Source organism: Arachis stenosperma, chromosome 7 (assembly GCF_014773155.1).
Source record: "Arachis stenosperma cultivar V10309 chromosome 7, arast.V10309.gnm1.PFL2, whole genome shotgun sequence".
In the NCBI taxonomy this organism is placed as follows: domain Eukaryota; kingdom Viridiplantae; phylum Streptophyta; class Magnoliopsida; order Fabales; family Fabaceae; genus Arachis; species Arachis stenosperma.
The window spans coordinates 72,229,657-72,235,046 of NC_080383.1; the positions used below are offsets into that span (position 1 = coordinate 72,229,657).

At 43.2% G+C, this 5,390-nt stretch overlaps 1 non-coding gene across 1 annotated transcript; it reads left to right on the forward strand.

Annotated features, from left to right (window-relative positions):
* The first annotated feature begins 4,347 nt into the window (after nt 1–4,347).
* Nucleotides 4,348–4,455, forward strand: LOC130942327 (small nucleolar RNA R71). The gene has a single exon (XR_009070902.1). It is a non-coding gene; the product is annotated as a small nucleolar RNA R71 (small nucleolar RNA).
* Nucleotides 4,456–5,390: the final 935 nt, after the last annotated feature.

A 5,390-nucleotide genomic window follows, 5' to 3' on the forward strand; every position in this document is an offset into this window, starting at 1 on the left:
CCAAGTCGAGAATTTTCCTCCATGTTGATGTACTTTTGCGCTCGTTCTTGTACTTCGTCTAGGGATGTCGGGTATCTTTTTGATATAGATTGGCTGAATGGTCCTTCTCGTAGGCCATTTATGAGGCCCATGATGGCAGCTTCTGTCGGTAGATTTTGTATGTCCATGCATGTTTTCTTGAATCTCTCCATGTAGTTGCGAAGACTTTCTCGATCTCCTTGCTTGATCCCGAGTAGACTGGGTGCGTGTTTGGCTTTGTCCTTTTGTATGTAGAATCGGGCCAGGAACTTTTTGGCCAAGTCGTCGAAACTTGAGATGGATTTTGGAGGCAGGTTGTCGAACCATTTAATGGCTGTCTTAGTGAGAGTTGTTGGAAAGGCTTTGCAGTGAACTGCATCTGAGGTATCAGTGAGGTACATTCTACTTCTGAAGTTGTTGAGATGGTGGTTGGGGTCTGAGGTTCCATCATACAGCGTCATATCCGGAAGTTTGAAATCCTTGGGATTTTGGTCTTCATAATTTCTCTGGTGAATGGATCTTGATCTTTCTGAGGGTTGTCTTCTGTGGATGGCCGAGTAACTTTGGTTTTGAGATCAGCTTCAAGTTTTATAAGTTTGTCTTCTAATTCTCGGCGCCGCCTTATCTCCCGACGTAGATCTTTTTCTTTTTCACGTTGATGTTGGGCTTCTTTCTCAAGTTGCTCCAATCGATTTTGAAGCACTTCTATTGCTCCCGGTTTTGATGGATTTTTGTCTCCGTTGGGTTCCGGCGTATCTTTGAGTATAGTATCCACATTTTTATGCAGCGTTCTATCTTCCAATCCTGAGTCATGGTCGTTGTCATGGTCATCCGCCATGTTGATGGGATGACTTCTAGGTTCCCCGGCAACGGCACCAATGTTTCGCGGGTTACCTGAAACTATAGGTCGATCTCGGTCGAGATCTTCTATGCTGGTCGGAGCTGACGTGTCCGGCAGGTGTATAGCAGCCGGAGCTGGTGTGTCCGACTTGTGGAACTGAGAATGCTGTTGATCCTTTGTCACCGAAGGGTGGGGGGTACCTGCAAGGGACTCCGATGCTTAAGTTAGCAAGGGTATTAAACAGGTATTGAGTAGAATCAGAGTATGAGTTATACCTGGGTGCTCCAGTGTATTTATAATGGTGAGATGTGGCCTCCTGCGGATAAGATAAGTTAGTTATCTTATCTTATCTTTATCTTATCTTTAAGTGAGGTCATCTTTAAGGGAACCGCCTTTATCTCTATGGGCTTGGGCTGCCCTTGGATTTGGGGCGTGTTCCTCTATTTGGGCCCTTCATTTGGGCTTTCCTGTGACTTGGCCGAGCTCTTTGAGGAGAGGTCGGGTTGTCCTGACCTGAAGAGGTCGGTCGCTTTGTCTGTCGAACATCCCGGGTCGGACAGCTCGACCCAGGGTATGAACACATTGTAAGCCAATTCTTTGGGTCCGGGTTCACACTTTGATCATGGTTCTTGGTGATCCATGCATTGGTATAGAACTCTTGAACCATTAAGATTCCGACTTGTTGAATGGGGTTGCTAAGAACTTCCCAACCTCTTCTTCGGATCTCATGTCAGATCTCCGGATATTCACTCTTTTTGAGTTTGAAAGGGACCTCGAGGATCACCTTCTTCATGGCCACAACTTCATAGAAGTGGTCTTGATGCACCCTTGAGATGAATCTCTTCATCTCCCATGACTCGGAGGTGGAAGCTTTTGACTTCCCTTTCCTCTTTCTAGAGGTTTCTCCGGCCTTAGGTGCCATAAATGGTAATGGAAAAACAAAAAGCAACGCTTTTACCATACCAAACTTAGAAGGTTTGCTCGTCCTCGAGCAAAAGAGGAAAGAAAAGAGTAGAAGAAGAAGAAATAGAGGAGATGGAGGGGGCTTTTGTGGTTCGGCTGAGGGGGAGAAGTAGTGTTTAGGTTGTGGGAAAATGAAGGAGTGAAGAAGGGTTTATATAGGGGTGGAGATAGGGGTAGGGTTCGGCCATTATGGGTGGGTTTGGGAGGAAAAGTGGTTTGAATTTGGATGGTGGGGTTTGTGGGGTTTTATGAAGGATGGATGTGAGTTGTGAAGAGAATGGTGGGATTTGATAGGTGAGGGGTTTTTTTGGGGAAGAGGTATTGAGGTGATTGGTGAATGGGTGAAGAAGAGAGAGAGTGGTGGGGTAGGTGGGAATCCTGTGGAGTCCACAGATCCTGAGGTGTCAAGGATAGCTCATCCCTACACCAAGTGGCGTGTAAAATGCCCTTTTTGCCAATCCTGGCATTAAACGCCGAGCTGCTGCCCTTTTCTGGCGTTAAACGCCAGTCTAGTACCCCTTTCTGGCATTAAACGCCAGTCTGGTGCCCCTTTCTGGCGTTAAACGCCCAGAATGGTGCCAGACTGGGCGTTAAACGCCCATTTGCTGCCCTTACTGGCGTTTAAACGCCAGCAAGCTTTTCCTCCAGGGTGTGCTGTTTTTCTTTCTATTTTTCATTCTATTTTTGCTTTTTCAATTATTTTTGTGACTTCACATGATCATCAACCTATAGAAAACATAAAATAACAATGGAAAATAGATAAATATAACATTGGGTTGCCTCCCAACAAGCGCTTCTTTAATGTCAGTAGCTTGACAGTGGGCCCTCATGGAGCCTCACAGATTTTCAGAGTAATGTTGGAACCTCCCAACACCAAACATAGAGTTTGAATATGGGGGTTCAACACCAAACTTAGAATTTGGTTGTGGCCTCCCAACACCAAACTTAGAGTTTGACTGTGGGGGCTCTGTTTGACTCTGTTTTGAGAGAAGCTCTTCATGCTTCCTCTCCATGGTTACAGAGGGATATCCTTGAGCCTTAAACACAAAGGATTCTTCAATCACTTGAATGATCAATTCTCCTCTGTCAACATTAATCACAGCCTTTGGTGTGGCTAAGAAGGGTCTGCCAAGGATGATGGATTCATCCATGCACTTCCCAGTCTCTAGGACTATGAAATCAGCAGGGATGTAATGGTCTTCAATTTTTACCAGAACATCCTCTACAAGTCCATAAGCTTGTTTTCTTGAATTGTCTGCCATCTCTAGTGAGATTCTTGCAGCTTGTACCTCAAAGATCCCTAGCTTCTCCATTACAGAGAGAGGCATGAAGTTTATGCTTGACCCTAGGTCACACAGAGCCTTCTCAAAGGTCATAGTGCCTAATGTACAAGGTATTGAGAACCTCCCAGGGTCCTGTCTCTTTTGAGGTAATCTCTGCCTAGTCAAGTCATCCAGTTCTTTGGTGAGCAAAGGGGGTTCATCCTCCCAAGTCTCATTACCAAATAACTTGTCATTTAGCTTCATGATTGCTCCAAGGTACTTAGCAACTTGCTCTTCAGTGACATCTTCGTCATCTTCAGAGGAAGAATACTCATCAGAGCTCATGAATGGCAGAAGTAAATCCAATGGAATATCTATGGTCTCAGTGTGAGCCTCAGATTCCCATGGTTCCTAATTAGGGAACTCATTGGAGGCCAGTAGTCGTCCATTAAGGTCTTCCTCAATGGCGATCACTGCCTCTTCCTCCTCTCCAAATTTGGCCATGTTGATGGCCTTACACTCTCCTTTTGGATTTTCTTCTGTATTGCTTGAAAGAGTACTAGGAGGGAGTTCAGTAACTTTCTTACTCAGCTGACCCACTTGTGCCTCCAAGTTTCTAATGGAGGACCTTGTTTCAGTCATGAAACTTTGAGTGGTTTTGATTAGATCAGAGACCATGGTTGCTAAGTCAGAGTGGCTCTGCTTAGAATTCTCTGTCTGTTGCTGCGAAGATGATGGAAAAGGCTTGTCATTGCTAAACCTGTTTCTTCCACCATTATTGTTGTTGAAACCTTGTTGAGGTCTCTGTTGATCCTTCCATGAGAGATTTGGATGATTTCTCCATGAAGGATTATAGGTGTTTCCATAGGGTTCTCCCATGTAATTCACCTCTTCCATTGATGGGTTCTCAGGATCATAAGCTTCTTCTTCAGATGAAGCGTCCTTAGTACTGCTTGGTGCAGCTTGCATGCCAGACAAACTTTGAGAAATCATATTGACTTGCTGAGTCAATATTTTGTTCTGAGCCAATATGGCATTCAGAGTATCAATCTCAATAACTCCTTTCTTCTGATTCGTCCCATTGTTCACAGGATTCCTTTCAGAAGTGTACATGAATTGGTTATTTGTAACCATTTCAATGAGTTCTTGAGCTTCTGCAGGCGTCTTCTTCAGATGAAGAGATCCTCCAGCAGAGCTGTCCAATGACATCTTGGATAGTTCAGACAGACCATCATTGAAGATACCTATGATGCTCCATTCAGAAAGCATGTCAGAAGGACACTTTCTGATCAATTGTTTGTATCTTTCCCAAGCTTCATAGAGGGATTCACCTTCCTTCTGTCTGAAGGTTTGGACTTCCACTCTAAGCTTACTCAATTTTTGAGGTGGAAAGAACTTTGCCAAGAAGGCATTGACTAGCTTTTCCCAAGAGTTCAGGCTTTCTTTAGGTTATGAATCCAACCATATTCTACCTCTGTCTCTTACATCAAAAGAGAATAGCATAAGTCTGTAGACATCAGGGTAAACCCCATTGGTCTTGACAGTGTCACAGATTTGCAAGAATTCAGCTAAAAACTGATGAGGATCTTCCAATGGAAGTCCATGGAACTTGCAATTCTGTTGCATTAGAGAAACTAATTGAGGCTTAAGCTCAAAGCTGTTTGCTCCAATGGCAGGGATAGAGATGCTTCTCCCATAGAAGTCGAGAGTAGGTGTAGTAAAGTCACCCAGCACCTTCCTTGCATTGTTGGCATTGTTGTTGTTTTTGGATGCCATGTCTTCTTCTTGTTAGAAGATTTCTGCTAGGTCCTCTACAAAGAGTAGTGCTTTAGCTTCTCTTAGCTTTCACTTCAAGGTCCTTTCAGGTTCAGGGTTAGCCTCAACAAGAATGCTTTTGTCTTTGCTCCTGCTCATATGAAAGAGAAGAGAGCAAGAAAATATGGAATCCTCTATGTCACAGTATAGAGATTCCTTGAGATTTCAGAGGAAAAGAAGAATAGAAGGAGGAGGTAGAAGAAGAAGAATTCGAACTTATCAAGAGAGATAGAGTTCGAATTGTTGATAGTGGAGGAGTGTTAGTCCTTAAATAGAAGGATGTGAGAAGAGGGGAAGAATTTTCGAAAATGAATTAAAAGATTTTGAAGAAAGTTTGAAAAATTGAAGAATGATTTTCAAAAATTAAAGTTGGGAAAGAAATAAAGTGATTTTCGAAAAAGATTTTGAAATTAGAAATCAAAAATATTGAAAATTATTTGGAAAATATGTGATTAAGAAGATATGATTGAAGAGTTATGGTTTTAAAAAGA